Genomic DNA, 12,224 nt, shown 5'->3' on the forward strand with positions numbered 1-12,224 from the left:
TCCACATTTACCCCATGACAATTAAACCAGCTTTAATTGGGCCTTGGCAGAATACTTAGTACCATTGCTGGACTAAATACATTTGCGGCCATGAAGATTATTCTTTAGTTTGGATATAACACAAATACTGGTGCCAACACAGAATTATGTTAAACAAGTATATTGGACAAGCCTCTGGTTACTAATCACATGAACAAACAACCATAAACTTACTAAAAGTCCAGGGGCCCTACTACAGTTAAGGCACACTTTTACTGTTTGTGCTGCCACGTCACACCTTAAAGTCCATGCGCTGGGTGCAAACAGGGAAAGTGCGCCCTATTAGGAAGAATGCCCATCCCTTAAGGTAAAAGCAAACTTGTGCTGCCCTGGTGGCACTGCATTCAAGAGAAATAAGGAGCAGTGGTGAAAACGCTGCTTCATGTTTCTCTGTGCAGGAGGCTACCAGGCTGCACTTCCAGGAGGGGTGAGAGAACCACTTGCAGGTAAGGGCAGTTAGTGACTGCACCCACCTGGTAGGGGATGTCCCAGGGGGGTCCATGGGACCCCTACCCCCCTTCCCCCCTCCCCCCCCCAGGAGGGAGCCTTTAAGGAGGTGCACTAAAAGTGGCACACTTTCAGTGCACATACTAAAGGCATGTTTGCCTCTATGCTCATGTCGGTAATATGGCATGGGCACAGAGGCCAAGAAATTCCCTCATTTGCATGGTGCCACGCCCCCATGCTAATGACGAAACACCCTCTACCAAAAGCACTGGTGCTATATGTGCAACAGTGATATCTGCATTACAGAAGGGGCCGCAGAAGCACCTGCAGCCCCTTCTCTAGTACCAAAGTGCCCTGGGGGCACCCAAAGCGGGTGCAAATGCCCATTGCTCCCACAACGCACTTCCCTAAAATGGGCCCAAGTGTCCAACTGAGCCAACTCTTTCTTTGCTTCTTAGGAGCCAGTTAAGTATTTTGTATTTGTTAGTGGTGACCAATGATTAGGTAAGAATTGGTGTAGTAACTTAAAAGGGGTGAGTGGCGTAGTCAGGTCTAGAGGACCACCCCCGCCAACCAAATAAATTAGATTGTAGATCAAAGGGCAAACCAAAAACAAGGTTTGCTTAGAGGCAGCATACTCGCTCTCAAAAAAGATGCATGCCTAAGACAGAAACAGTGTTAGATATGACCTCCTGTTTGATGGTGCGTCCTCACCCACACAAATACAGCATATTTAATCCTCAAGCCCACTCTACACCCGTGCTGAAACTTTCTGGTAATACGGGTGGGCTCCTTGCCAATGCAGGAGCTCTTAAATTGGAGCAACTAGGCAGCTTTAATAATAGTTCCAGAATGAAAAGGAAAATTACGACAATATATCAAGGGCTTGTCAAGATATAGAGAAATGAAGAGACAAAAATAAACGGTCTACTTTAGCTAAATTTTAGAACAATCAAAGGAATATTTTGACCTTATCCAGTTCTGTAGACCCTCAAGTGCGGTCAATGTGTTTAATTTTATGTAGAGATCTTTTAAAAAAAAGTATTAAGCCATTCATCAGGACTACGGTTTACAATACCTTTACTAACTACCTTAGCGTGAATGGTATTGAGGTTAGGTTTGTTGAAAAGATGTGTGGAAATCTAAATGGTTACTTACATTTAGGAGTAGTTTAGAAGCTTGAAGAATGTTCTGGGTTCATTTGCTGTGCATTATCCCACTATCTAGTGGTTGGTTCTTTTGTTCCCTTTTCTTTTTTTTCTGTGGGCATTATCAAGTCGTAACAATTTGGTCCCTTGTCCTTCTTTGAATAACGTCAGATGTACGCCTCAGTGACCCTTCTAAGTAGTTGACATCTTCGGTTCGGATTCTTTTTTCCTTTTTGGAAACATCCATGTTGGAAAATGGGCTATTGGTAGGGCAGGTAGGTACCTACACCTAGCAACAAGCCACTAACCTCCACATAGGTACAGTTAGGTCTCAGTAAATTAATCCCAGCTCAACCCTTGGTAGCTTGGCAACGAGCGTCAAGGCTTAACTTAGGAGACAAAGTGTAAAGCATTCAAATATCACAAAACAGTAATTAAATAAAACACAGGAAACAGTTTAAAAATCCAAAACCAATTTATAAAAATAGCTTATATTTTTATCTTTAAAATGACACAAAAACGATTAAAATCGGTTCAGGGGAACCGGAGATATGAATTTTTAAAGTATTATTATTTTCTAGCGCTTAGAAACAAAAAGCGCCAATCGGGTCATCTGGTTGCACCAGGACCGGGGCAAAGTCAAACTTTCAGGCCGACCGCGATGGAGCCCTGCTCGGCTACAAGTCGCGGGAGGCCTCGGTTAAAAAGTTACCTTCTGACTTAGTCTCTTTTTTGATGTTTTTCTTCCCCGGGACGAACCTGCCAGTTGAATCCGACCTCCTGGAGCCCTTGTCCGGATACGCGAAGTCGGTTTCCTCGGTGGTGATTTTTACCTTCAGACTTAGTCGTTTTTTCGAGATGAAAATCCTTCGACCGGGGTAAACCTGGATCTTGATCCGACGTCCGTGGAGCCCTTCTCGGATACGATGGCTGGGAGGTCCCGGTCAACTTTTTACCTTCGGACTTAGTCTCTTTTTTGGATGTTTTTCTTTACCGGGACGAACCACGAAGTCAGGCCGCGTCACGGTTGAGGCAAGCTGGCTAGAATTTCCGCGTCGGGTCGGTCACTTTATGGAGCTTTTTTTAAAAAATTCTCCAATCTTTTCCAAACTTCTGGGGCTTCACCCAGATGTTCTTTTAAGGTTCTTTTGGGGTCCACAGCTCACCCCAAGGGTCCAGAAGTTCTGTGATGGTCCTTGGGAAGTGCGGACTTCAACTCCCAGAATGCACCTGGCGCAAACTCCTTTTTGGCCACTGGACAGTGGTCAGCTGGTCACTTTTTCAGGAGTTGGTGCAGGGGACTCTGGATAGCAATTTTTCACCTGTAGCAAACAGGGAGTCCCTCCTTGAACCAGTTGAAGCCAGGCAAAGTCCTTCTTGTGGTGAAGCCCAAGTGTGCAGCTGGTGCAGTCTTTCTGAGTGCAGGGTCCAGGTGCAGGCCAGGGGTCCAGCAGGGCAGTCCTTCTCCTTGTAGTTCCTTCTTCTTGAAATTTGGTGGGGATCTGAGGTGTGGGTGCAGGTCTGCCACTTTTATCCTTGCTCCTGGGTGAAAAGCAGGGGGGTCCTGGTTCTCCAATCAGGGACAGGGTCGTCCCCCTGTGATGACCACTTCCTGGGAAGTGTGGCAAAAATCCATCCCAGAAGGCAACAGTCTCTAAAAATCCAAAATGGATGAATCTGATTTTTGGAGGATAGATCTGGCTGAGCCCACCCACTGGTGTGGCTAAAAATCATAAACACACCCCTCTCCTGCCCTCTCCTAATCTAATTAAGGGGGCACCTAATTGTCTGGGGTTGCAGGATGTGGGGGTGTTGCTGGGTGCTCCAAATGTCCTTCTCTGCCTTTGAAGACCAGTTTGGCCGCCCTCCCCCTTCCTGCCTCACCATCTGCTGAGGGGAGATTTCTCTCCCCCAAGCACATTCCTTTGTGTGAAGTCAGGCCACTTCACACCTCACCAAGGTAGCCTGGCAGAAGCTGCTGTATGCTCCTCCTTCCCTTCATCAGTGACCATCAGCATGGTCATGTCTGCCCTGTCCTGGTGGGGTTTCATCCTGTTTACATGTAGGATCCTGTAAGGATTCCTGGGGGTGCCAAGGTCCACCAAGTAGGTGACCTCACCTTTTTTCTCTAGGATTGGATAGGGCCCAGTCCATTTGGCCTGTAGTGCCCTAGGAGCCATGGGCTCCAAAACCCACACCAGCTGTCCTGGGTGATACTCAGGCATGGTAGCCTTTTGATCATGCCAGAGCTTTTATGTAATGTCTAAACTTTTTACCTGAACAAGTTATATTAAATCCAACAACTGGAAGTTGTGGGATTTATTACAACAATTAATTTGATACCAAATTCTTGGTATGTAACATTTAAGGAGACTTTAAAATTTAAAATAAAGTCTGCCCATTCTAGCCTATGAAGGCCATTTACTTCAATGAGGGAAAAACGAATTTGGCTGTTTTTACCTCACCAGGGCTTATAAATCTATTTTTATAAAGTCCCTGCTTATAGTTACATGGCACCCAGCCCTAGGGGCACATAGGGCACACCTTAGGGGTGACTTATATGTAAAAATAAGGTAGTTTAAGACTTTGGAAGTACCTTTAATTCCAAAGTCGAATTTGCATATAACTTTAATTTAAAAGCAGCCAGCAAGGCAGGCTTGCTTTTAAAATGACACCGGGCACCTCAGCAGTGCACCTAGGTGTGCACCACCTATGCTGTGGTCCCTAAACCTACATGCCCTACCATATACTAGGGACTTATAGGTAGGTTAACTTAGCCAATTATAATTAGCCTAATTTGCATATCCATTTTACACAGAGCACTGGCCCTGGGACTGGTAAGCAGTACCCAGGGCACAGCCAAGAGTCAGTAACCACCAGTACCTATCCAGAAAGAGTGGGGGTGATCAGGCAAAAAAAAAGGACTTTCCTACACTGCCCCCCCCAGATGAAAGGTGATGGGTACTAACCTACACCCTGGTAGTCCTCATCAGCTAAGTGGAAAAACCTGGAAAGGCCATCTGCATTGGCATGAGCAGTCCCAGGTCTGTGCTCCACTGTGAAGTCCATCCCCTGTAGGGAAATGGACCACCTTAACAGTTTTGGGTTCTCCCCCCTCATCTGCATCAACCATCTGAGAGGTCTGTGGTCAGTTTGTACACGGAAGTGAGTGCCAAACAAGTAAGGCCTCAACTTCTTCAGGGACCAAACCACAGCAAAGGCCTCCCTCTCAATGGCACTCCATTTTTTCTCTCTGGGGAGTAGTCGCCTGCTGATGAAGGCAACTGGGTGATCATGGCCCTCTTCATTAACTTGTGCTAACACTGCCCCAATCCCTTCCTCTGAAGCATCTGTTTGCACTACAAATTCCTTGCTATAGTCAGGGGCCAGTAACACTGGTGCTGAACACATAGCCTGTTTTAGGGTGTCAAAAGCTTTTTGACACTCTGGGGTCCAAATGACCTTCTTGGGCTGTTTCTTGGAGGTAAGCTCAGTTAGAGGGGCCACTATGGTCCCAAAATTTTGAACAAACCTCCTGTAATACCCAGTCAGGCCAAGAAAGGCCCTGCCCTGAGTCTGGGTTTTTGGAGCCTCCCAATCCAGGATAGTCTGGATCTTGGGCTGGAGAGGTTGTACATGGCCTCCACCAACAAGGTGGCCCAGGTACACAACAGAACTTTGCCCTATCTGGCACTTGCTTGCCTTGATAGTCAGGCCTGCTTGAAGCAGGGCCTGAAGCACTTCCTTCAGGTGGACCAGGTGGTCCCTCCAGGTGGAACTAAATACAGCTATATCATCCAGATAAGCTGCACTAAAAGATTCCAACCCAGATAGGACTCTATTCACCAACCGTTGGAAGGTGGCAGGAGCATTTTTCATCCCGAAGGGCATCACCTTGAACTGAAAGTGGCCCTCTGGTGTGGAAAATGCTGACCTCTCCTTAGCTCTTGGACTTAAGGCAATCTGCCAATATCCTGAGGTCAGATCAAATGTGCTCAGGAATTTGGCAGCACCCAACCTGTCAATGAGCTCATCAGCTCTAGGTATGGGGTGAGCATCAGTCCTAGTGACTGCATTTAGACCTCTGTAGTCCACACAGAATCTTAATTCTTTCTTCCCACCTTGGGGATTAGCTTTGGGCACCAGTACCACTGGACTGGACCAAGGACTATCAGAGGGCTCAATTACCTTCAGGTCCAACATCTTAGCCACTTCAGCTTTGATGTTGGCCTTGACCTGGTCAGACAGCCTGTACAGCTTGTTCTTGACAGGCAAGCTGTCACCAGTGTCAACATCATGGACACACCAATTGGTGAGTCCAGGGGTCAGGGAGAACAGACTAGCAAACTGTCCCAAGACTTGCTTACAGTCTTGTTGTTGCTGATCTGTCAATTTGGGAGAGAGTACCACTCCCTCCACTGACCCATCTTTTGCCTTTGAGGACAGGAGGTCTGGCAGAGGTTCACCCTCCTCCTCCTTCCCTTCATCAGTGACCATCAGCATGGTCATGTCTGCCCTGTCCTGGTGGGGTTTCATCCTGTTTACATGTAGGATCCTGTGAGTATTCCTGGGGGTGCCAAGGTCCACCAAGTAGGTGACCTCACCTTTTTTCTCTAGGATTGGATAGGGCCCAGTCCATTTGGTCTGTAGTGCCCTAGGAGCCATGGGCTCCAAAACCCACACCAGCTGTCCTGGGTGATACTCAGGCATGGTAGCCTTTTGATCATGCCAGAGCTTCATGAGCTCCTGACTGGCCTCCAGGTTTCTGCTTGCCTTCTTCATATACTCAGCCATGCGAGACCGCAGGCCTAGTACATAATCCAGCACATTCTCCTTGGATTCCTTGAGAGGCTTTTCCCAAGACTCTCTCACCAAGCACAATGGGCCTCTTACAGGGTGCCCAAACAGTAACTCAAAGGGGCTGAATCCAACCCCCTTCTGTGGCACCTCCCTGTAGGCAAACAGCAGGCATGGGAGGAGGACATCCCATCTCCTCCTGAGTTTGTCAGACAAACCCATGATCATGCCCTTCAGGGTCTTATTGAATCTTTCCACCAGACCATTGGTCTGTGGATGGTAGGGTGTGCTGAACTTATAAGTAACACCACACTCCTCCCACATGGCTTTCAGATAGGCTGACATAAAGTTTGTGCCCCTATCTGAGACCACCTCCTTTGGGAATCCCACTCTGGTGAACACACCAAGTAGGGCCCTAGCCACTGTCGGAGCAGTGACTGTCCGGAGGGGTATTGCCTCAGGGTACCTGGTGGCATGGTCCACTACCACCACAATGTACCTGTTACCTGAAGCAGTTGGTGGGTCTAGGGGACCAACAATGTCAATCCCCACCCTCTCAAAGGGAGTCCCAACCACTGGCAGTGGAATCAAGGGAGCCTTTGGCTTGCCCCCTGTCTTGCCACTGGCTTGACAGGTGACACAGGAGCTGCAAAACTCCCTGACTTTTTCTGACATTTCGGGCCAATAAAAATGGTTGACCAGCCTGCTCCAGGTCTTGGTCTGTCCCAAATGACCAGCTAAGGGGATATCATGGCTTAAGGTAAGGAGGAATTCTCTATACTTTTGGGGGACCACTACTCTCCTAGTAGCCCCTTCTTTAAGGGCCCTTGCCTCAGTGTAGAGAACTCCATCCTCCCAGTAAACCTTGTGGGTACCACTGGTATCCCCTTGTTCTTGCCTGGCAGCAGTCTGCCTCAGGCCCTCAAGAGTGGGACACTCTCTTTGTCCCTGGCACAAATCTTCTCTGGTGGGCCCACCTGCCCCTTGCAGTTCTGCCAAGTCAGGCAGAGTTTGCAGGGAAGGTGTCCCTCCCTCAGAGTTCAGATCCTCCCCCTCAGGGTTGGATTCTTCCTGACCCTCTGTACTTGTTGGGGCTGGCAAGCCAGACCCAGTGCCTTTTCTCTTTTTCTTGGAGGCTTGGCCCATTGTTCCAGGGTCCAAGTGTCCAGCATTCCCCTGTTGTGCCGCCTGTGACCTGTTCACAGCACACACACATTCAGGGAGGTCCAGCATCTGTGCATGGACCCTTCTTTCCACTTCTGACCACTCAGATGCTTCAAGATCCATCCCCAGTAGACACTCTACTGGGAGGGCAGGAGCTACAGCTACTTTTTTAGGGCCAGTCACACCTCCCCATTCCAGACTCACCATAGCCATGGGATGGAGTTTGGTTCTGGTATCTGCATAAGTCACCTGGTGGAAGACACCAGGTAAGACCTGCTCTGGAGAAACCAGCTTTTCTGCGACCATTGTCACACTGGCTCCTGTATCTCTCAGAGCTTCCACTTCAGTCCCATTGACTTTAGGCCTCTGCCTATACCTCTCCATGATGGGAGGTAAGGTGGCCATAGTTGCAATGTCCACCCCACCCACGGATACTAAGGTGACCTCAGTGTACCCTGATTCCACCCCTGGGCCAACTTCCACCCCCAACCCTACACTAGCAATCCCCTGGGATTGCCCACCAGTGGGGGGCTTCTTGGAGCAGATAGCATCTCCTCTTTTATGTCCTGGCTGATGACAGTCAAAACACTTGCCGGCCTTAGCAAGCTCCTGAAACTTTCCTGCTTTAGCAGGATCCTAATTCTTTCCCTGATACCCTTTCCCTTTAAAAGTGAATTGGCTCGGGGCTCCCCCTCCCTGAGAAGTTTTTGGGGACTCTTGTGAGGACTCTTTGGGTTTTTTGTCATCTTTCCCCTGGTTCTTCCCCTGAGAAGAACCATGTCCTCCCTTTTTCTGATCACCCCCTGGGGGTTTCTGGTTAACCCTAGTTCTTAACCAGTCATCTGCTGCCTCCCCCAGCTCTCTGGGGTTGGTCAACCTAGAGTCTACTAGATACTGGCGGAGCCTCTCTTGGACACAATTAGTTAGAAGGTGCTCCCTCATAATCAAATTGTACAGCCCCTCAAAGGTACTTACCCTGTTGCCCTGTATCCAGCCCTCCAGTGCTTTTACTGAAATGTCCACAAAGTCCACCCAGGACTGGGTGCTTGTCTTTTGGGTGTCCCTAAACTTAAGCCTATACTGCTCTGGGGTTAGACCAAACTTTTTAGTCAAGCAACTCTTCATACTGGGGTATGAGTCTGCATCCTCCCCACTCATGGTTAGGAGCCTATCCCTCCCAGAGTTGGGAACTAACTCCCAAAGGAGTGAACCCCAGTACTGAGGCTTGACTTTCCTCATCTGGAGGGCCCTCTCAAAGGCCCCCAGCCACTTATCTATGTCATCCCCCTCTACATAGGCAGGAACCACCCCTTTGGGTAATCTGGGGGCAAAACCCCCACCCAGGGACACCTCAGTTTCTTTCTCGCTGCCTCCATCTTTTTTTTCTTTGCTTGCCCACTTTTTCTTTTCTAGGGCAAGCTTATCTGCTTCCAAAGCTATGTAGGCTAGCTGGGCTTCCAGCTCTCTTTCTCTGATGGATGGGTTCTCTCCTCCTGAAAGGACCCCCTTCCTACCACTAGCTTTGGGTCTGCCCCTAGTGACTGTATCCACTGAGGACCATTCCTCCTCTTCCTCACTTGGGGTCTGATGCCTTCCCTCCCCTGAAAGGTTAGAGCTAGCATCTTCCCCTTTTTCTTCCTCCTCTGGAGCTTCCTCTGTCTCTACCTCTTGGGCCTCAGCCCATGCTGTCAGGGATTAAATCAGGATTTCCTTCCTGAGATTAGTGGTTGCAGGCAACCCTCTTTCAATACACAACCCCCTAAGCTGGACTACTGTCAGTGTGGGTAGGCTAGCCAGATCAAGCTCCATGGTTCCCTAGTTTTGTCTCAACAAAAACTTTTTGCAAAAATTGGAAACAAGAATTTAGAAAAATTACAAAAATTCAATAATTGAAATTAATCCAAATTAAAAATTAAAAACAATTTTTGCACTAGGACAATTTAAAGGATTTTTAATTTGTTTTACCTAAAACTGTAACGTGATATTGAACACAAGTACAGGATCCCGTCGCTGCTTCCAATTATGTTGGAAAATGGGTTATTGGTAGGGCAGGTAGGTACCTACACCTAGCAACAAGCCACTAACCTCCACATAGGTACAGTTAGGTCTCAGTAAATTAATCCCAGCTCAACCCTTGGTAGCTTGGCAACGAGCGTCAAGGCTTAACTTAGGAGACAAAGTGTAAAGCATTCAAATATCACAAAACAGTAATTAAATAAAACACAGGAAACAGTTTAAAAATCCAAAACCAATTTATAAAAATAGCTTATATTTTTATCTTTAAAATGACACAAAAACGATTAAAATCGGTTCAGGGGAACCGGAGATATGAATTTTTAAAGTATTATTATTTTCTAGCGCTTAGAAACAAAAAGCGCCAATCGGGTCATCTGGTTGCACCAGGACCGGGGCAAAGTCAAACTTTCAGGCCGACCGCGATGGAGCCCTGCTCGGCTACAAGTCGCGGGAGGCCTCGGTTAAAAAGTTACCTTCTGACTTAGGGGGTTATTCTAACTTTGGAGGAGTGTTAATCCGTCCCAAAAGTGACTGTAAAGTGACGGATATACCACCAGCCGTATTACGAGTTCCATAGGATATAATGGACTCGTACTACGGCTGGTGGTAAATCCGTCACTTTTCCGTCACTTTTGGGACGGATTAACACCTCCTCCAAAGTTAGAATAACCCCCTTAGTCTCTTTTTTGATGTTTTTCTTCCCCGGGACGAACCTGCCAGTTGAATCCGACCTCCTGGAGCCCTTGTCCGGATACGCGATGTGGGTTTCCTCGGTGGAGACTTTTACCTTCGGACTTAGTCGTTTTTTCGAGATGAAAATCCTTCGACCGGGGTAAACCTGGATCTTGATCCGACGTCCGTGGAGCCCTTCTCGGATACGATGGCTGGGAGGTCCCGGTCAACTTTTTACCTTCGGACGTAGTCTCTTATTTGGATGTTTTTCTTTACCGGGACGAACCACGAAGTCAGGCCGGGTCGCGGTTGAGGCAAGCTGGCTAGAATTTCCGCGTCGGGTCGGTCACTTTATGGAGCTTTTTTTCAAAAATTCTCCAATCTTTTCCAAACTTCTGGGGCTTCACCCAGATGTTCTTTTAAGGTTCTTTTGGGGTCCACAGCTCACCCCAAGGGTCCAGAAGTTCTGTGATGGTCCTTGGGAAGTGCGGACTTCAACTCCCAGAATGCACCTGGCGAAAACTCCTTTTTGGCCACTGGACAGTGGTCAGCTGGTCACTTTTTCAGGAGTTGGTGCAGGGGACTCTGGATAGCAATTTTTCACCTGTAGCAAACAGGGAGTCCCTCCTTGAACCAGTTGAAGCCAGGCAAAGTCCTTCTTGTGGTGAAGCCCAAGTGTGCAGCTGGTGCAGTCTTTCTGAGTGCAGGGTCCAGGTGCAGGCCAGGGGTCCAGCAGGGCAGTCCTTCTTCTCCTTGTAGTTCCTTCTTCTTGAAATTTGGTGGGGATCTGAGGTGTGGGTGCAGGTCTGCCACTTTTATCCTTGCTCCTGGGTGAAAAGCAGGGGGGTCCTGGTTCTCCAATCAGGGACAGGGTCGTCCCCCTGTGATGACCACTTCCTGGGAAGTGTGGCAAAAATCCATCCCAGAAGGCAACAGTCTCTAAAAATCCAAAATGGATGAATCTGATTTTTGGAGGATAGATCTGGCTGAGCCCACCCACTGGTGTGGCTAAAAATCATAAACACACCCCTCTCCTGCCCTCTCCTAATCTAATTAAGGGGGCACCTAATTGTCTGGGGTTGCAGGATGTGGGGGTGTTGCTGGGTGCTCCAAATGTCCTTCTCTGCCTTTGAAGACCAGTTTGGCCGCCCTCCCCCTTCCTGCCTCACCATCTGCTGAGGGGAGATTTCTCTCCCCCAAGCACATTCCTTTGTGTGAAGTCAGGCCACTTCACACCTCATCAAGGTAGCCTGGCAGAAGCTGCTGCAGGCTGGCCAATCAGAGCACAGCAGCAAAAACAATGCAGAGCTGAAATTGGCAACTTTTTATGTAATGTCTAAACTTTTTACCTGAACAAGTTATATTAAATCCAACAACTGGAAGTTGTGGGATTTATTACAACAATTAATTTGATACCAAATTCTTGGTATGTAACATTTAAGGAGACTTTAAAATTTAAAATAAAGTCTGCCCATTCTAGCCTATGAAGGCCATTTACTTCAATGAGGGAAAAACGAATTTGGCTGTTTTTACCTCACCAGGGCTTATAAATCTATTTTTCTAAAGTCCCTGCTTATAGTTACATGGCACCCAGCCCTAGGGGCACATAGGGCACACCTTAGGGGTGACTTATATGTAAAAATAAGGTAGTTTAAGACTTTGGAAGTACCTTTAATTCCAAAGTCGAATTTGCATATAACTTTAATTTAAAAGCAGCCAGCAAGGCAGGCTTGCTTTTAAAATGACACTGGGCACCTCAGCAGTGCACCTAGGTGTGCACCACCTATGCTGTGGTCCCTAAACCTACATGCCCTACCATATACTAGGGACTTATAGGTAGGTTAACTTAGCCAATTATAATTAGCCTAATTTGCATATCCATTTTACACAGAGCACTGGCCCTGGGACTGGTAAGCAGTACCCAGGGCACAGCCAAGAGTC

General features: G+C 47.8%; 1 protein-coding gene across 7 annotated transcripts in view; it reads right to left on the minus strand.

Moving 5' to 3' along the window:
- Positions 1–12,224, minus strand: part of ACACB (acetyl-CoA carboxylase beta) — a 1,528,264-nt gene that overhangs the window by 748,712 nt on the left and 767,328 nt on the right. The window lies entirely within an intron of this gene.

Source organism: Pleurodeles waltl, chromosome 11 (genome assembly GCF_031143425.1).
Source record: "Pleurodeles waltl isolate 20211129_DDA chromosome 11, aPleWal1.hap1.20221129, whole genome shotgun sequence".
Taxonomy (NCBI): Eukaryota; Metazoa; Chordata; class Amphibia; order Caudata; family Salamandridae; genus Pleurodeles; species Pleurodeles waltl.